This window comes from Carettochelys insculpta, chromosome 28 (genome assembly GCF_033958435.1).
Source record: "Carettochelys insculpta isolate YL-2023 chromosome 28, ASM3395843v1, whole genome shotgun sequence".
Taxonomy (NCBI): Eukaryota; Metazoa; Chordata; order Testudines; family Carettochelyidae; genus Carettochelys; species Carettochelys insculpta.
Window position 1 is genome coordinate 11,501,363 of NC_134164.1, and position 20,952 is coordinate 11,522,314.

The window sequence follows — 20,952 nt, forward strand, 5'->3', positions numbered from 1 at the left end:
AAGGGGACGGGGGGATAAGGGCGAGGTGCCATTGCATCTAACAGCAGGTACCAGTGAGGTGGAGGGGTCGGCGCTGGGGTTTTCGATACCTGGGGGGCAGGGTATGAGGGGAACACAAATCCCTCCAGGATATCTGGGGGCAGGACAGCTACAGCCCGGAGGTGATCCTCAGCTGGGAGGGGGCGGTTGCACCCTGTGACATCCCAGAACATGGGACGATAATGGTTGGGGGATTGCTGGCACGTGGGGAGAGAGAAGGTGAGGGGGGCGGCTGGGTGTGGGTGGCTGGCCCACAGGCCTCTAGCAGCAGATCCTCTATGTCCAGAGCAGCCGGTGTAAGGTCTAGGGCCTCGACCTCCTGCGAGAGGAGGGCGAGGCTGAGGCTCATCTCCTCCGGACACCCCGCGACAGTGGTCTGGGCAGCGGCCGGAGGGGTGTCGGAGGAGGGCATGGGCTCAGGACAAGCCCCCTCTGCCCCTTTGGGCTCGGGCTCCGGGACAGGAGGGGCTATATTCTCCATTGCTGCCGCCGCGGCCTCAGTCACCCTCGGCCGATGGTCAGTAGCCAGGGGTTTAGCTGATGGATCAGGGCTGGTGGCTCTCTTTAATGCTTTGCGTGGCACATTCACCCCGTCCTCCGACAGGGTTGAGTGCCGGGCGCGTGCACTTCTTTTCTTGCGCTTCCCCCTTACCAATACCCAGTCCTCCAGAGAGGTGGGCTCAGTGGTGGAGGAGGAAGGACCAGGGGACAGAGGCAAGGAGAAGGGAGGGAAGGAGAAGGAGGACGGGACAGCGAGGGAAAGGGACGGCTTGCCCTGGGGTGGGCCCTCTCCGGGTCCTGCTGCCAGCCCTGCCTCCCTCTCCTCCACAGACCTGGCTTGAATGCCCACTTGGGTGCTGGCGCCTGCTTCTTCTTGCCCCTCACCATGTACCTGGGCATCTCTGACACCCGAACGGTGATGGTTCCATCCGGGATGGGAAGAGGAGGGGCGGTCCCAGAGTCTGTTGCGGTCGGGGTGTCACCGGTCGTGTGTCTGGCACTCCCCGGGTTGGAGGAGGTCCCAGGCTCTTCTCTTTCATGCCGGGCCAGGGGGCAATCCCTCTGGACATGCCCCGCCGCCCGACACACAAAGCACCGGGTCTCCCCCAAGGTGTAAAAGACCCGGTACTGGGCCCCTTGATGAGGCACCAGTATAGTCCCCTCCTGGGCCACCCCGCCCTGTGCTGCCGCTGGCGGCAGTTGGATTCGCGCCTGCTGGCGGAAGGAGAGCACGTGATGTAGGGCGGGGTCTTTGGAGCCAAGAGGCCGGGGACTCAGGACAGACAAGGGTCAGGCCAGGGAGGTGAGGAAAGGCAAAAGGGCGGAATTGGGAAGGAAGGGCGGGACAGAGGAGAAAACCACCCACACATGCCCACGTCCTCAAGCGGCTCCAGGGGCACACAGATGCCCCCGACTGCCAAGCTCCTCTCCACCGCCTCCTGCACGGTGGCCTCCGACGCCAGGAAGAAGACGATCTTCCCGAACATTCGAGAGGCCACCAGCACAGCCGTGGGCCCCACCACCCGCGCCAATGCCCACACGTAGGTCTTCACGTGGGGCGAGGCCGACACCATGAGGCAGCAGACTCCGTGCCTCCTGGTGAGGGCGGGGAAGGGGCCGCGACCGTCGGGGATGGTATTCCGAGCGGAGGCAGAAGGAGCAGGGTGCAAGGTGGCTGCCGCCACCTGGGCGTATGACCTGGGGGCTGGGGATCTGAGCCCTCAGGACCAGTGGTGGGAGCAGGGGGGAGGGAAAGAGGGGCTGCAGCAGGTGCATCGGCAGCTGCCGTGGAGGACCCAGCTACGGGAGGTTTGGCCTTCCGGGCGGGGCTCTTGCTCTTTTTGGTCCCCTGGCCCTTCCTGTCCTTTTGGGGGGGTGGACTGGGGCAGGGTCACCGGAGGAGGATGCTGCGGCGGGGGCAGCAGGAGCCCCGGAGCCCATGCCTGTGCCCTCAACTGTCACAGAGTTCCTGGCAGCCCTGGACGAGTCGGCCGCTGCTGCAGAGGTGGAAGGAGTGACGGGGGGGGAGGGGGGCATCTATGGACGACCCCCCCAGTGCGTGGGAAGGCCATTTTATAAGGTATAAGGATTCGTGAAAAAATGGGAGTGGGTCCTTTAACTAGTGGGGGAGGGGAGAGGGGAAAAAGAGAAAATGAAAATGGAAATGGCTGCCCCTCCCCTACCAGCCAGGCTGAGGACCTGGACAGGCAGGGTGGGGCAGGAGGGTAAGAAAAACAAAGGAAAGGGAACACAAAAAGGCCACAACGCCCAACACAGGAGGATAAGATGGCTCCTGTTTCTGCACTGGGATATGGGGGGAATTCAAGATGTGTGTGTGGGGAGGTGAGTGCAAGGAAGGGGAAGGGGCTCAGGCACCTAACAAAAGAAGGGGGGGATTCGTGGGCACAAAGGGGAGGGAGAAGAGGGGGAAGAAAAGGGGGTGGCAGAGCCAACCAGAAAGGGGGGGGGCAGGGGTATAAAGGGAGGGATGTGCCCACGGGTGCCTGAGGGGTGGGCCCACAGCAGCTGCTGCAGAGCCTCACAGAAACAGAGGAAGGAGGAAGGGGCAGATGGTGAGGGTGGGGCCCAGATGGAGAGGGCCCGAGCGGCAGCTGGGTGTGGGGGGGCGGCAAAGGAGGCAGTGGCTGCAGGGGCAGGGTAGGGACCACACCCTAACACCCCACCCCCAACTATGCAGCCACCCCTGTGGAGCCCCGGTGGAGAGGGACCCCACCTAAACTCACCCCCCCCAGCCACTCCACAGCAAGCTGTGGAGAGAAAGCCCAGCCACCGCCCAAGAAAGCCCCTTACCTCCTCCGAAGCAGCGAGGATGCAGCAGCCAGTAGATGGAAAGAGTGGGCCCAAATGGAGGGCCAGAAAATTCCCCCCCAAGAAGATGGAAAAAAGCGGGGGATGGGTACCCCTTTCCCTGCCAAGAGGCAGGGCAGCAAGAGTCCCCCCACACACCACCCACCCAGCAGCTCCAGAGGGAAACTAGCCAGGAAGGGTGGAGTAGGGGGAGGAAAGAAGCAACCTGCCCAAGGCAGGGAAAGGGAAGCTGGCCCGAGAAAGGGGCCAAACGACAGTCCCAGAGGGGGTTGAAGCAGCCAAAGGCTGCCTGTTCCCCAGTACTCTGCCTGTCCCCCAACTGCGGGGTTCTGTCCTCCATAGCCTCTGTTCCCTGTCTAGACCCAGACCTTCATTGGTCAGATAGGCCCTGTGCTCCCTATAAAAGGCTCCCCATCTGGGAGCAGGAGCAGGAGCAGGAGCAGGAGCAGGAGCAGAGCGAAAAGGTACCACGGGGAAGTGGTGGGCAAAGTGGCCCAGGGTGAGGCTACTAATTTGGGGCAGGGGTAAAGGTCCTGCCGGTTGCCTCTTGTTCTCATAGGGACCCTGGGCCGGAGTCCAGGGTAGAGGGTGGGTCTGGACTCTCCCCACCCTTCCCCCGAGGGCTCACTTTACTGGAGCAGGTGTGGGCCTGCAAGGGGACTGGTATTATTCTCCCTGTACTGGTCTTGCCTATGATGAGGATGGCTCGCTAAGCGGAGACTCCTGTCTTTGGAAGGGCCTGAGCAAAAGGGGGGCCTCCATGAGTCTCTGGGGCAGCACAGATCCGCCAGGAAGTGCAGGGACCCACAGAAGCTGACAAGGGACTTTGTCACAACACTCAATAACTCCTAATGATCTCCATTAGAGAAAGCCCTAGAGATGTTTAAGTCCTGGCTTGACAAAGTCCTGGCTGGGAAGATTTAGTTGGGTTGGTCCTGCCTTGGGCGGGGGGCTGGACTTGATGACCTCCTGAGATCTCTTCCATCCCTAGGCTTCTATGAGACTATACTTCAGATTAGGAAAGTTGCATATCACAAGACCCTCCCTCAGGCTCCAACTTCCTTATGGAGCATAATAGAGAAAGATACAGGACATTGATTTTCTTTATGGGTCACATTTGGTTGTTAATTGAAAAACAGTCCAAGCTCAATGGAAGAAATTCAAAGTTTTGAATTTGAAATTTCTGATTTCAAATACATGTGACAGTTTGTCTACATACAAGGAAATGTGGTTACCAGTAAGCATTCAGGGTACTCTCCTAAAGGTAGTGGTGAATAGAGCTGTTTGGGAATATTCTACTGGAATTATTTTCAGTAAAAAAAAAAAAAAAAAAAAAAGTTTTTATTTTTTGAGACATTGAAACTTTCTGCTGGAAAAGTTTAATATTGCCAAAAGAAATAAGATTTTATTTTACTGTCATAAAAATCAAAATAGCAGCAAGGCACCTAATAATAGATTTTCTTTTTGTTTTTCCCAAAGCAGATTTTTTTTTTCTGGAAATTCATTCCCATGGGGAGGGGAAAAAAAAGCATTCTTTTTGATTTTTTTTGTCATGATTCAGAATGTCCTTTTTCCAAAAACATGACTTTTTTTCCCCTAGAGTAGGCATGTTTGTTTTCCGGACACCTGTGGGGTGATGGCAAACTTCTGAAGAAAAGGGTGATTTGTTTGGACACCGAGATTAACGTCTAGATCTAAAAGAATTGGAATCTGCAATTCTAGGGCCCACCGCCAATATACCGACACTTTGCTCTATTCTACTCAAACCAACAGTGGGTTTTTCCCCACTGATCTTAATGGGTGCAGGAGCTGTACCTTAATCTAGAATGGTTGGGCAATTTGAAATCCCCACTGTTCATATCAGTGTTTTACACAGAGGCTCGATGCACACAGACCTTCAGAAGTTAGAAACCAAAGCTTTTGGTGAGAAAAGCAAAAGAATACTCCTCTCTCTTGGCTTAATGGAAGCAATACAGCTCCATACCTTCTCCTCAGAGATTTGGAAAGCGAGCACAAGAAATTGTGGGATTTTTCTAGATCACCTGGCCTGATTTTCTGCATCTTGGTGGACAACTAATAAAGATTGTGCTAGAAATGTTTCCAGCACATGGCATGTGAGCTAGAAGGTCAAGTAGGTAACATGGAAAGCTATTTATGTAGCGGGGGGATAACCTGATACATTTCTTTCTCTGTTGAATCATGTCAGGGATGAGAAATAAGTCCACACACACACCCACAATGTAAGACATTGCGTAAGGGGCCAACTATTTAAATTCAAGTGTCAGGAGAGGACATGTTGCTTTGAAGAATGAGGAATTAGTCAATGTGGGAACACAGGCTATGTCTATGCTAAAGGATTTTGTTGAGAAAAACTGGTATTTAGTCGACAACACCTGGAGAGTGTCCAGATTCCTAAAGTGTTTTGTCAATAGTAAATTGGCAGAAAGCAGAACTTTTGTTGACAGGCTTATCCTGCTCCCCATGAGGCATATCGCCTCTGTTGACAGAGATCTGTTGACAGAAAGCTGGTCTGGATGTTCTGGGGGGACCCTTTGTTGAGAGGCAGGGCTTCTGGGACACTAGGCAGCCCTGTCCACTGTACTTCCAGTTGGCCGTTTTATCAAGAGAATGGCTGGGCAGTCAATCCTCTCTCTGTCAACAGAGCAGATCACGCCTGAGATCCACTTGGCCATTTGGCTTCAATCAGTCAGCAGAAGTTTTGTTGGAAGATATTGTCCAGCAAAAACTTCCGTTGACAAATCACTGTAATTTAGACATAGCCACAGTGTTCAATCTTGATGAACATATTTTCCCCCACACTGAGACTAATCCCATGTTCACTCCATTCTAGCACAAATATGCCACATGACGTGGAGCTAGCAGAAAAAGAGGGATGCCGTCTGTCCTTGAACTGGGAGTCCTTGAATTGGGGATCTCACTTAGTGATGAACAAACCTAGCAGAGTTGAGAAGAGTTGGAGACGTCACATCGTCACTGCATTATTATTATTAGTAGTAGTAGTAGCATGTACTTTAGCTCACTCAAACTACTGGGCTTAGTGCAGGACTAGCTGGATGAAATTCTCTGGCCTGTGTTATGCAGAGGTCAGACTAGAAGATTTAATGGTTCCTTCTGGTTTAAAAATCTATAAATCCGCAGGCAATGTTCCCTCTGGCGCTGCAATTTGGAAGCCAAAAGAGGTTAATTTATCACTGGGACTTTGTAGATGCCATTTCACCCCCCCCGCAACTTTATCAATCTCCCTGTGCTATAAATTCACTCAATCATTCTAATTGTGTATTGATTGGCTGATGGCACATTGTAGCACTGAGGCAAAGTAATGTCATCATTTGATTACCTGTCAGTGGTATAAACTGTGAGTGTGGTTTGGGCCCTTTGTTCTTCACATCAATGCATGGCTGCCCATTTATTGATTGCTTTGAGATTTTGCTGCCCAGCTTGACCAGCCTCCACATTTCCATTGCAATCCATCAAAGCAGGCTATTCATTACACCTGTAGGGAAATGACCCCTGGCACAACAGCCATTCCCCTCCCTGAGCCCTCAGGCAGGTTCCCCAGCCTTGCTCTGGGCCTCCTTTAATCCTTATAGCGGACTCATTGCTGTTAAAAGTTGTCAATGTGATGGCCTGTATTTGTCTTTCAGGCAGTGGCGGGGGTGAGCTTTCTGCAGGCTGCCCCCTCTGCTTCAGCCCTGATGGTGAAGCAGGTGTGGGGAGTAAGACAAACAATGCAGTGGGGGCAGGACCACTGAAGATTGCAGCCTGGGGTGGGGCTCACAGGTGGAGGAGCCAGCAGGTCTGAGAGTAGAAAGAAAGGGTGGTGATGGGAAATTGGAGGATTAGAAGACAGTTAGTTGGAAGACTGGGGGCCTAGGGTAGGTACTGGAACCCTTTGAGAGGCTGCACAATGTGCTGGGGAGCTGAATGGAAGATAGAGGGGTATGTGGATCAGGACTGGGGGCAGATAGCTGGGGTAAAGGGCAGTGCAGGACCTGGGCTTGGGATGTATCGATTTTTAAACCAGAAGGAACTATTAAATCTAGTCTGGCCTCTGCATAACACAAGACAGAGAATTTCATTCAGCTCCTCCTGCATTGAACCCAATAGTTTGGGTTTGGTGTGTGCAAGGAGCTCTGGGCTGAGCCTGGGGTAAAGGACTGGGGTTCAGGAGGGGGTTCAGGGTGCAGGTGCTGGGAGGGAATTTGGGTACAGGGGAGCTCAGGGTTGGGGGCAGGGATTTGGAAAGTGGGCTTTGATTGGGTACCATTTACCCCAGACAGCTCCCGGCCCACAGTGCATGGGGGATTAAGCATGCTCACCGCCGTGTGCCATTCTTGAAATTGGCCAGCAATCTCCTTCCATCCTGAGCCCTGTCTTGCCCCTTTTCCCACTCCCCCGGATATGTGGAGATGGAGTACAGAGAAGGGCCACATCCTTACATCAGCACCTGTCTCCTCTCCTTTCTCCACCCTGCACAGCAAGAAAGAGAAGGGGAAGGGGCAGCTCCATAGCAGAGGGCAGAGGCAGCCGGAGTGCCAGCACTCCATAGCCCATAGAGTCACTCAATCTAGCAGCAAGTTCTCTGCCTGGTGAGGTGGCTCCTTTTTTCTTTCACGCAGCGGATTCTACAACATTGGGGAAGAGGATGGATCCTGCTTCTATACCAGAAAATGTTCTGAAGGGAAGACTTTGGCTGAGGCCTGGCAGGCTCATTCTCCTGTGAGCACACTCGAGGCGTGTGTTACTTTCTACTAGGAAAGGCCTGATGCCTGAAGGTGATGGACACCTTTGACTCCCATGAAGACAATGGGAGGAGGGAGTTTATGAAGCTTCTGGAAGGCCTAGGTATTTAATCCTCATCCAGGAGTGCAGAGGTGAAATTTTCAGTAGCACAAATGGCAGCTTGGTGCCCAGTCCCTATTGACTGTCAATGGGCAGTAGATGCCTCCTGCCATCTAGGTTTGAAAATGACCTAAGATCAGAGCTTACTGGTCCTGCCAAGTTGGAACTGTTTGAATATTGCCCAGCTCTGCCAATCAGAAACCACTTTGCAATTTTACCCCCCACTTCCCTTAACAGAAAGATTTTGCTGTCGCCTGACAACTATTCCTCTACTAGTGTAGAAGAGAGGGGGAAAAAAACACCCTATGTTTCCCTGTAATATATATTTTACACTCATTTCAGAAGGGGCTGGAAGCTGTCACAGCCACCATGCACTGCATCAAATTAGCATATTTTCCTGAAATAGTAATTATACCCTTTCGGGCTGCATTCAGCTTGTCTTTTTGAAATGGAAATATAGCCGTGACATTAAAGTTGCACTTTCAGTCAGCTGTTTGAGTGCAGTTGTCCAGACACTTCAATGGAACAAGCCTTATGACTCGGAGCTTGATGCAAAAGGAATGATTGGTGATTTGGGGAATAATATTTTCCTTGAAATTGCTGTCGTTCCGCAGCATTTATGAGCAAAGCAAACTTAACTATGACTGCAAAGGAAACAAAGCTCTGAAATGGCTTCCTCCTTCATGGATCCTCCCGCTATTCTTTCGCCCGGCGGGAATGGATGCTAGCACAACTGCCCTGTTGAAATCCCTTCACTTTTCTCTGCATAAATGAACCCTTGCGCAGGACCCTAAAGCGAACCTGCAAAGGCAGGTTGGGGGTCTGCTCTATATTGCCTCTACTGCTGTTACTCAGCTGGAATGACAATTGCTTTCTGTGGCATCTGTACAGGTTATAAAAGCCCCATTGATTCCATGGTTTTGCATGTCCCAGCATGCCTCCATCCCTGGACTGTGGAGGCTAGATCACAGCCTCTTTGGGCAGGCAGAGGGAGTATGCAAAAACCCTGTAGTACATGAGGGCTCTAAGCATTTATTATAAACATAGTTAAAAGTAACGGCATGTTTCTTACTAGTGCTGTATCATCACATGACTTTTAAATCCCTTCAGCAATTATTTCAGTTAGAATTGAGTTTTAAAAGTTTTTTTTTTTTATGAGAGGGATCAGAATCCAGAATTAGAAGTGATATTTAGCTAATCACAGTGATTGCATCAAACCACACATTGACAAAGCTAATGCAGAGAAAAAGAGCTCTCTCTCTGTCTGCATTGGACCATTAAACTACATGGGACATTTTCTCATGCCATCCCAGTGCATTTCACTGATATTAATTAATTCAGCTTCTTGGATAATCTGGGAGGTTGGCAAATATTATTATCCCCATTGTACAGATGAACAACTGAGGTGCCGAGAGGATAAGGCCCACTTCCCCATAGGTATTAAGGATAATTTCAAAGGAAGTTAGAAGCCTTAATTCCTTGGTGGAATTGGGGCTAAGCAACTTGCCTGAGGTCACACAGGACATCTGTGGCAGGTCAGGGAATTGACCTATGTATCACAAAGTTAAAGGAGGACCATCAATTTGATTCTGCACTGCCTTTATTATGGATTAAGAGGGTAGAAGCTATGCACTGAATACAGCCATGACTTCTGGGGCTGGTTCTTTCCCTGCTTCCATTCTTTGAGTTGGCCAAGAAGGCTTACCACGCACGTGATTGTTGCTATTTCTCTTTTATGCGCTAGATGTTTCTGCTTCAAAAAAAAAAAAAATGGAATCTGTCCCAACAGGCATCTAAAGTTGCAGCATGACAAAGATGTGTCACAGCTTCAAAGCAGTATGCATTGCACTCACAGGATAGTAAGACTGGAAGGGACCTCGAGAGGTTTTGCAATCCAGTCTCCTGTGCTCATGGTACAACTAAGTATTATCTAGATCAGAGTGATCAAACTTTTTTTACGTCGAGCCTTGCTTTTAATATTTGCAGTTAGTAGGGCCTCCCCCTAACCTAGCTAATGCAATCCAAACCAATAGCAATTTTGGTTATGTTCAGATGGAAAAAAAACAAACAACCCCTTTCAGCATATTTAAGAAAATAAGTTTGTAGAATGCAAAAACTTTATTAATCATTACTATAAACATTTTTAATGAGATGGATGAGCCTGAGATCCGCAGATCATGCTGTGCCCCCCTTATAAAATTTCATGCACCCAGAGGGGGCCCACTGCCTACTCCATGAACCCCTGATCCAGATCATCCCAGAGAAGTGTTTGTCTAAATGGAATGAAAATCTCCCTACATAATTTATTCCAGTGCTTAACCACCCTGACAGTTAGGATTTTTTTTTCCTAATGGGCAGCCTAAATTGCTTTTGCTGCCATTTAAGCTTCTGCCTTTGCTGCCAGTTAAGCTTTTTGTACTATCTCAGAAGTTAAAGAGAAAAATGTTTCTCTCTGCTCCCTGTAGCAACCTGTACTTAAAAACTGATATCATGTCCCATCTCAGTCATCTCTTCTCCAAACTAAACAATTTTTTTCAGCCTTCCGTCATTGGTCACGTGTTTTAGAAGTTTAATTATTTTTGTTACTTTTCTCAAGTCTTTCTTTAATTTGTCCACATCTTTCCTGAAATATGTCATCCAGAACTGGAAATGCTATTCCAGGTGAGGCCTAATCAGCGTGCAGTAGAGCAGAAGAATTACTTCTCGTATTTTGCTTACACACCTGCTAATCATCCCAAGTGATGTTCACTTTTTTTGACTTTTACACTGTTGAATTATATTTAACTCGTGACCTGCAGATCCCTCTGCTTCCTAGGCTGTCACTTCCCATTTTTATGTGCACAACTGATGTGAATACCAGGTCAGAGAAAAGAAGAAAACGCTTGAGCTCAGTCCAATGTGACATAAGGACTTTTTTTATTTCATGTGTTCTAGACTTTTAGTGGGGGAAGGAGGTGTGGGGGGCGGAGTTTGATCTTTAGCCAAAATACATACAGGTTAAAATGATATATCAGGAATGGACAATATTCAGCCTGCGTGATGGATACAGCCCACCAAGCTGCCAGATCAGGCTCACAGACTCCTTGGCAGGAACACCAAGCTATGCAGCAGGAAACTGCCTCATGCTGCATGTAGCTCTTTGCTCTGGAACCCAGAGGGAGAGGCAGGCAATGAAACTGTGGAAAATGGAATTTTCACTTCTCCTACCAGATGAACTCTGTTGAATAACATTGAGCTCCCAGAAAACAAAACAAAGCCCCCTCTTGCTGCAGGACTAGTGAAATAGAAATGTCGTAAGTGAGATTTAAAGGGTTGAGGCTGAAGTTAGAAAAAATTAAATTGGAAATAATGTGCAAATTTTAACAATGATGAAAATTAATTATTCAGCGATCTTAAATTGCAATAAATTCTCCACCGCTTGGTATCAGTAAGATTTTTTGTCTTTCTAAAAGATATACTCTAGTGCAGTTAGAAGGCAGGGTGTTTGAGACAGGACTCACCACATGAAATTCTTCAGCCTCTGTTATATGAGATGAGAGATCGAATTATCATAATACTCCCCTCTGGCTTTAAAAATCTATGAAACATGAATCTCCATGCTCTGAAATGCAGGCCTCTGTCTGAATTTCACAGTTTGAAGCTAGGCCTCTGTCTATAAAGAAGTGCATCCACATAGCTTTTTTGTCAACAGACTCTGTTGGGAAAGGCATTCTGCCTCATGGGGGTGAGGCAGAAGGCTGCCAATGAAAGTGCTGAGTTTGGTCAACAGTATGTCAACCAAACACATTTTTAGTGTGGATGCTCCACACTTTTTTGTCAGCAAAACTCTCTCATGTAGTCCTTGTGAATTTCAGCCTTGTGTGGCCACCCTGGCCACCCAAAACATCCCTGTGCATCTGATTGGCTGCTTTTTCCATTGCTGCCTCCCCTCCAATAAGAACAGGGATGGGATTTTAATGACCCTATCCAGAAGCTGAAGGCACTTGGTAGATGTCAGCATAAATATATATGGTCATAATCAGGTTTAACTGGTGTGTGCATATGTGCGTATCTTTACCCTCTGTCTCTGAATTTGTGACTTCATGAAACGTTGAGGTGTGTTGTGATATTACGTGTTATGTACAGTCTGGAAGGTTGGCTCTGACATAAGTTTTCACATAGAATATTTTCTTTACTTTGTGCTCTAATTTTTCTGCTAAATCACATGCCTGTACGTGGTAAGACACATTTGATTATTTGAGGCAAATGAGAAAATCCCTTGCTTTACTAAAGAAAGATTGTTGGTGATGGTGGTTGTGTGTGTTTCTCTGTGTGTCAGTAACCTTACACTGCTCACAGCTAATGAAGATTCTCCTTTCAGAGAAATAATGTGTCCAGTGAGAACAGGAGAGCTTTTGGGTAGCTTGCAGTGATTTCACGAGAGGTGTGATTTTTTTTTTTAAACCCTGAATTAAACCAGTACAACAGGCTGTGTGGCTGCTTCTATTTTTGGCTGGAAAACAGGCTTATTACAATTTCTCAGACTGATTCAGAACAGGCTGAAACTAAACTGAAATCATTATCTCCACACAAGAATTTGCCATGCTTTAAATAAGCCATGTGCAGGCACTGAGTGTAGACAACCACCGAGTCTGGATTCCCAGTGATCTCAAAGCTTAAAACATTCAGATCTGGGTTTTGTGCCCATGTCTAGCATGGCTTATGGCTTGTTGGGATTAGTAGGATTAGCACTCGCGACATAAGGACTTGGAAAAGAGCTGGATTGAAGTGCAACTGAGCTTCACAAACATTGGCCTTTGCTGGCAAAATTCAGGGGCACATGAGCAAAGGCTGTTGGCAGAGCTGGGAAGATGGCAAAGCTTCCCCTGCAGACGGCTTCCGTCCCTCCTTCCTTAGAATGGACCGCAGGGGGAGGCTGGATGAGTGGGTGCAGGGCCCATGGAAACAAAAGAAGATCACTCATTTCTCACCCTTGAAACCAAAGCTGGAGATTATGGGCCAACCCCAGTGTTAAGTGAATCTCGCTGGGCCCTGTCAGCAGCCACGACTATAAACGCTAACATGAGCATTGCCAAGCAGTACAGCCCTATATTGAAAAGTGTGAAGTGCTTCAAGATCTATCAAGGAAAAGTGCTATTGAAGAGGTAGGCACCGTTATTACCAACATGCCAGACTTCTCAGCTACTCTGCTGAAAGCCTGGAGCAATTCCACTCAAATATACACCTAGGGGCTCTGAAGGCAGAGAGGTGGGAGGGGCTGGGTTCTATTCCCAGCTCTCTCCCCATCTGGCTGAGCGTCCTTGGGTAACACAGTTCACCTCCCTGTGCTTCAGCTTTCCCATCTGTAAAATGGAGGTAAGCATCCTGGCCCACTCTATGAAGTGCCTGATGATCTCCAGAGGAAGAACCCTGCACAAGAGCTGAGTATTATTCTGTGTGGCACTGGGGGAGGGAGGGGACTGATGCTGAATCACATGACATTTGTGATTCTAACCCTCCAGCTGCTGATTACGTTAGCCCAGTGCTTTCTGGGCTTATGGCTCACAAGCCTCGGGAGAGAAGCCGCCTATTCTGCACTCACCAGAACAGCAGAGTGCATGCGGCTATAAATCAGATCACATCAGTCTCACAAAACAGAGTCTCCATCTTACAGGAGCTTCATTCTTTTGATGTGAATCCCATGCCCTGCCCTTCCAAGAAGTTGGTGAACTTGGGGATCGATCTGTGGAACTGAATGGGCAATTCAAAAGAGCGATTTGGCTCTTCTATGGACGTTCTCCAATTTGTCCACATCGGTCCTGAAATGTGGTGCCCAAAACTGGACACAATCATGCAGCTGAGGCCTAATCAGTGCAGAGCACAGCAAACAAATTACTTCTCATATCCTGCTTACTAGTGTCCTGTTACTACATCCAAGAACATTTTTTCTTGCAACTCTTAAATTGTTCATTCACTCTTCATCTACAATCCATTAGGGCCCCTTGTGCAGTTCTGCTTTCTAGGGAGCCATGTCCCATTTTGCACATGTGCAACTGATTATTCCCACAGCAAGGAACTGTATTTGTATCATCCACTAAGACCATATGACACATACAATGCTTATTGGCTACGGCCCCACTAGAGAATTTTGCAGCCAAAACTGGGGTTTTGTCAACAAAACTTACAGCACAGCTACACACAAAATGCATTAGGTCTTTTGCTCATACCATGGAACCTGCCCATTGGTACAGAGGAGTGAAGTTCAATTCCTCCTTCTGATGGGGCAGTGCACTGGGTCTGGTGCCTATGTGTGTTTCCATAGATGGAAATGGAGAAGAGCTGGCTCACCTCCACAGGAGGAAGCCAGCCTGACAGTCTATTAAAGCCCCATTCCCTTCTATCATCTCTGTTCTTTTATTGGACTGTGAAAGGTATCGCTCAGTGTGAATTTCCATGAAGCTTTGGTGGGCAAATGCAGTCATAGAATCATAGGGCTGGAAGGGACCTCAGGAGGTCATCAAGTCGAGTCCCCTACTTAAAGCTGGCTTGAACTCCAACTAAGTCATCCCAGCCAGGACCTTGTCAAGCCGGGAGTTAAAAGCCTCTAGGGATAGAGACGCCACCACTTCTCTAGGCAACGCATTCCAGTCCTTCACCACCTGCCTGGCAAAGCAGTTTTTCCTAATATCCACCTCCACCTTTCCATCTATAAGTTAAGACCATTACTCCTTGTTCTGCCACCTGTCACCACTGAGAACAGTTTCTGTCCATCCTCTTTAGAGCTTCCCTTCAGGGATTTGAAAGCTGCTACCAAATCAGCCCTCTGTCTTCTCTTTAAACTAAATAGGCCCAATCCCTCAGACTCTCCTCATAGAGCTTTGCCCCAAAGTGATCTAAACTGTGAACCCCTTCCTGTACATAAATGCAGCACAAGGCTGACTTCAACTCTGTTATTTCAGAATAATGCTGTTTAGGCTCATTCTGGAGTCACTCAGAATCTGGCCTGTGTCCCCAGTGAGTGCAAGGAGAGCACAAAGCTGATAACCTTATTTCAAACAACAGGAACATCAATCTCTGTGTTAAAGAGCAAAGCAAATCAGCTTTGGTGAGGCGATTTGGAGGAATGGCATTTGATTTTATTTTTAAATATTTTTATCATTTATTTGATTTCCCTCCACTCTGAAAAATCTCTGAGTCGTTCCAGTCCAGGGTTGTGGGTCTGTCACACCATCTTTGGGAGATTTGTCAGAGGCAGGGGTAGAAATCTGGGGATCTGTTGTTTCAAAAACATAAGTCTCTACTGCCTGAGCTAAAATGCCTCTTTCTTGGGGAGAGTCGAGATGGGTAAAGTGTTAGCTGTTTCTGTTGGAGAACGGGAGAGACACTTGTGAGCTTACTTTGGACTTCCAGATGGGTAAGACTCTAGCAGGCTCATCAGCACATGCTCCCCAGCTACCACTAGAGTGGGTCAGAGTTCCACACTGAATGGGTGTGTGTTACAAATGCATCTTTAAGTGCCCAGTAGCCTGGCTTTTGGTGCATTGGTATATTCTGTGATTTCTACTGAGGAGCCCTTGCTAACGACAATCGCTATTTCAAGTCTTCCACACAAATGTGTTGAGCTTCACAAGCATTATATGTTGTGCCTCCCCCTCTTCCTGGCCTCTGGGACTCGAAGCCAAAACACCAACATGTCCCCAGAAAGCTGATTGTTGGCCAAGAATATCACTATCAGTAGGGAGCCCACAAAAGGTGTCCTTTTTCTGGGAGACTTCCCCCCCAAATTAAAATCACTTCTGTCTGAGAGATACCTAGAACTTCTTTCCCTGGGGAAATCATGATCTGTTTTATCCCAAACAGGAGAAAAAGTTGAAATACCAATATGTTTTCCTGAGCGAAAAGTGCAGGGAACCTTTCACTTGCAGATGGAAAACTGGTCCACTCTGAGACAGTGCCACAATTCCTCTGCTTCAGGCAAATTGTAATGCAGGTGCCCTTTGCTGTCTTGCTGAACTCCATCACTATGCTGCTCCAAATGGCGCAATCAGATGGAAGATCACATTTCTGCCTGGTTAGCTGAGCTGAGGTGGCTCCCTGCATGTGAGAATCCCATCCTAAAAATGGTATCCCTAACTGAATGAGACACCCTGGGCCTAGTTGGCTACATCTACCCAACAGTCTTATTTCAAAATAAGCTATTCCAAAATAGCTATTTCAAAATAAGGCACCTGCACACAAAGGCGGTTTCAACACAGACCACTTCCTTCGGAAGTGGCTTGATAATACACGGAGCGAAAGATGCTAATGAGGCAGGGATGCAAATTCCCCGCACTTCATTAGCATAATGTCACATGATTTGGAGCCCAGAAGACCATTCTTATGGACTCCAAAATGCTATGTAGAAGTCTGGCCCTGGGGGGGCTTCTGGAAGGAAGTCCTTCTTCCAGTGGCCTCTTCTTTCTGAAAATTTTTGGGAAGAAGGGGCCTCCCAGAAGCCCCCTGAGGCCACACTTCTCCATGGCATTTTGCACTCCTAATCACATGATGTGATGCTAATGAGGCATGGGGAATTTGCATCCATGCTTCATTAGCATCTTTCACTCCATGTATATTCCTGTGTAGAAACAGCCAAAGGCTGAGTCTACACGGAGCTGCTCTCCCAGCAGCTCCATACTAAAGAGTAGCCTTGCAATTGGGTTCTCATTAGCATATTCCTGTGGGTCATTAGCATAGATCGTGCTCTCAGCAGAGGTGGGTGCTGACAGTAAAAAGGCCACATGGATTTGCCTCTGCCAGCAAAAAGCGCCTCTGTCACCAGCCCCTTATGCCTGAACTTTTTCAGCTATTAGACAATGTAATATGTAACAATAGAGAAATAAACAATAGTTAAATGATACTATTTAAGCAACTATTTCAAAATAGGTGCTGTTAAGAGAGGCTGTGTTTGCACTATAGTCTCCTGTCGAAAGAAGGATGCAAATTGAAAATGAAAATGAAGCACTGATTTACAAATCTCATGCTGTATTTGCATAATCTCGCACGATCTTGCTTTTGAAAGGGAATGCTTTAAAAAAAAACCAGAAATGTAGACAGAATTCTTTCAAACAGAAGCCCTGGTTTCGAATGAACACTTGTTCCGGGGGGAAAAAAATTCAGTGAGGGTCACTGGCACGGGCCCGACAAGCTAGACATACTGCCCTAGCCCTTTAAAATCCTGAAGCTGGTTCCTTGCCCAGGAGTGAGAGTCCAACAATAAGTATCTGGAAAATAAAATCATGCGCTCCTCCTTGCAGGACAGGTTGTATTTTCTGACTCATCTACTGACAAAGTTTTGAGTCAATCATGCTGCAGCCTAACTCAGTAAACAATGAGTGACCACAGCACCCTGCTTTCTCTTTCTCTTCCTCAAAGGGAAAATTCCTTTCTTCCATACGGTTTTGTAAATCCCTCTAGTTAGTTCAGTACCAGATGGATTCATGGCTCATTTTGGTATCGCCATGAGATAATTGAGACAAGGCTGTCCTCCATTCACAAGCTTCAGTGTGTCTGCAACATGACTGACAAGAATTATACTCCATGTCATGCCTATCTTGTTTGCTAAAGCAGGCACTATTATTTGCTGACCAAAAATGCAACCGAGACTCAAACTACGCCTGTATGTTTTCCAGGCAACACCGAGACAGAGGTGAGATGGTTTCAGCCAGAAGCTCCAACATGCGTAACTTTCACAACCCAGTGTAAAAGAATACATGTCATGTCACTGCTACGGACTCACAGTCTAAATGGCCTCAGAGGAAAGAGGCAGTTAACACCTGTGCAGTCACAGAGGAAAGGAGGAGGTTAACTGCTGTCCTACTATACCTAGCTCAGTGGTTTGAACATGGGCCTAGTAAACCCAGGGTTGTGAACTCAGTCCTTGAAGAGACCATTTAGGGATTAGAGCAAATAGATGTTAGGGATGGTGCTTGGTCCTGCCAAGAGGGCACCTGAACTAGATTACCTCCCAAGGTCCGTAGCAGATATGTATCTCCAATTACTTTAAAGCTCTACATGACTGCTGTTTTACTCACTTCACTGTAACTGGGTCTACTGAGACAAGTGTTAATTCCTTGTACTTGACAATCTGTCCCACCTAATATTTATCTGTGGTTTGATGTCTTTCTTCACCCCTGAAGATGAACTCTATGTAACTTGAATCCGAGGGGGAGCTGTGTTAGTCTGTATCTGCAAAAACAACGGGAAGTCCTGTGACACCTATAGACTAACAGATCTCTTGGAGCATAAACTTGTTTGGGCAAAGACGTGGGTCTGATGGCATGGGTCTTTCCCCACGAAAGCTTATGCTCCAAAGTATCTGTTAGCCTGTAAGCAGTCACAGGACTTTTCGCTGATTCCATGTAAGTTAGTGGAAGAGAAAAAGCTAACAAGAGAGGATTCTTACTTTTTTTTTGACCAAAACAATTTGGGAAAAATAATGTTTTACGTTGTCCTGAAGCTGCACCATTGGATGGAGAAAAAAATTCTGGCTGAAGAAGTTTTGGCCCATGCTACTGTAGCCCTCAGCTGCCTATCTATAAAATGTCTTGTCTGGTCAAAATGTAGACTTCTCAGGGTAGAGACACAGCACAGTAGGCCATGATCTTGACTGAGGTTTTTAAATACAACTACAGTATGGAGGCTATATAATGATGCAAATGGGCCTAATCCCTCTCTCATGCACTCTGGTGTAGATTAAACATACAAGTTGAACCTTTGTAATTCAGACTTCAACACCTTCTGTCTGGTATCATTGATGACCCTTGGGGTAAAAACAGTGGGTTGGGACCAGGAGTGTTGCTGGACCATGAAAGAATAGAGCCCAGTCTGAGCTGAAGAGCCCCGGTGCCCCAAAGGCCAGAGCAGCAGAAGCCACAGCACCCCAGGAAGCCAGCAGTTGGAGGATGGAGTCGTGGCATACTGGGGTCTGTAGCAAGGGATCCACGGCACTCTAGAGGCTTGAGGTGAGGGAGCTGCAGGGGCCAGGAGCAGATCTGGGCCAGCCACTGGGAGCAGAGGGGCCAGAATGACCTCCCAGGATCTAGCAAATTCCCTGGCTCACATCCAGTCAGGTCCTGAGGGTGCTGGACCAGGGACGTTCAACCTTCTCTCCCACAGAAAATATTTCATTCATAAAGCCATTGCACATAGAGGAGAATTGGGTTCTATTTGCCGTGGTTATTTAGATATCCCCTTTGAAATGAACTGATCACAACCAATGTGCTACAGGAAGTGCATGTTCCTGATAATATACTAGGAATTACTGGGTGAGTGGCACTGAAATTGAACCAAGGGTTCTTTTACTTGGGCGCAGATCAGAGTAAATCCAGAGTAACTTTACTGAAGTCACTAGAACAAAGTAAGCCGTTCTGTCTCACCTTAAAGACTGAGAACATCATTAGTGTCAGAGAGGTACCTGTGTTAGTCTGTATCATTGCAAAACAAAGGAAGCATATTTTATTATATATTATATTATTTTCTCTCAGTAATGCTCCAGATCTGGAAAAACTGTTCTTTCCCATGAAAGCTCATCACGTAATAAATATTGTTAGTCTTTAAGGCACTACAGGACAGCTTGCTTTGTTTTGACAGTATTATTAGTCTAACTAATATTATTATTCTTTAAGGTGCTGCAGGACTGCTTGCTTTATTTGTAAAAAAGATAGAGCCTAACACAGCTACTCCTCTGAAGTCAGTGATTTTTAGCGTTGGAGCTGGAAAAATGAAAGGTATAATTTCCAAACATCTTTTCTAATGCTGAAATCTTTTTGCTTGGAAAGCAGTCTCACAGGGGAAATCAGAAAGGAAGGATGAGGCTCCTGGAGTAACACTGGACAAGTCTCCTAACTCCTCAGATCCTCAGTTTCCCTGCTGTTAGCTGGGGATAATAGCACTGCCCTGCCTTTTGGGAGCAGGTGCTTGGGCACTATGGCAACGGGGGATGATAAGTACAATAAGTGACATATGCAGAAGTAGGGAAAGCCCTGAAGACTGTTGGAAACCGGACTGAACAAGACCCTAGAGAAGGCACAGCAGGAAAGGCACAGCCTTGGTCCCTGGATGATAAACAGAGCTGAATTTCTATGCTGGTGTGGAAGACCCAGAAGTCGCAGTATATGAGTCAGGATTAAAAAAATTCTCAAGTTTCAAGCATGAGAACTGTCATCTTCTGTAGCTCTCACGCCCCTCACGCATCATATTTTGAAGGCAATGACAACGTTTCACCAAGAGAAATTCTTCCAAAAACATAGCACTAGCTTCCTAGCAGGCTGGCACTCAGCCATGGTGTGCTGCAGACGTTCATTACAGGAGAGCTGTCTAGGGTAAGCATTGAATGAGCTGCATTTTAGACACCACCGTCCTTATCACACCACTGTATACAGAATAGTAACAAAGAGGAAGCCGTGCTAGTCTATACACTATCAAAACAAAAAGCAGTCAAGTAGCACTTTAAAGACTAGCAAAATGGTTTATTAGGTGAGCTTTCGTGGGACAGACCCACTACTTCAGACCATAGACAGACCAGAACAGACTCAATATATAAGGCACAGAGAACCAAAACAGTAAGCAAGGAGGACAAATCAGAAAAAGATAATCAAGGTGAGCAAATCAGAGAGTGGAGGGGTGGGGGGGAAGGTCTATCTAACTCTTGACCTTCCCCACCCCACCCCTCCACTCTCTGATTTGCTCACCTTGATTATCTTTTTCTGATTTGTCCTCCTTGCTTACTGTTTTTGGTTCTCTGTGCCTTAAATATTGAGTCTGTTCTGGTCTGGCTATGGTCTGAAGAAGTGGGTCTGTCCCACGAAAGCTCACCTAATAAACCATTTTGCTAGTCTTTAAAGTGCTACTTGACTGCTTTTTGTTTTGACACTGTATATAGAGTTAGGATGACTGTAGCAAAAGTCAACATGTAGGAAAGTTATTCTATATAGCTGCGTGTACACTTGAATTCCTCTTTCAAAAGAGGCATGCAAGTGAAGGAAGTTGAAAATGCAAATGAGGCACTGATTTACATATCTGGCACATCATTTCCATATTCTCCTTTCGAAACGAAAGAAACGGTGTAGACGGAGCTCTTTGAAAAGTAAACCCCATCTTCGAAAGAGCCCTTTTTTCTTTAAATAAAATACGATGAAGGGTTCTTTTGAAGATGGGGGGGTATTTTCAAAAGAGCCCCATCTACAGTGCTTTTTTACTTTGGAA

General features: G+C 47.3%; 1 protein-coding gene across 1 annotated transcript in view; it reads left to right on the forward strand.

Moving 5' to 3' along the window:
* The window catches only part of ASIC2 (acid sensing ion channel subunit 2), a 1,334,934-nt gene that overhangs the window by 479,994 nt on the left and 833,988 nt on the right, over positions 1-20,952 (forward strand). The gene's annotated exons all lie outside the window — the stretch shown is intronic.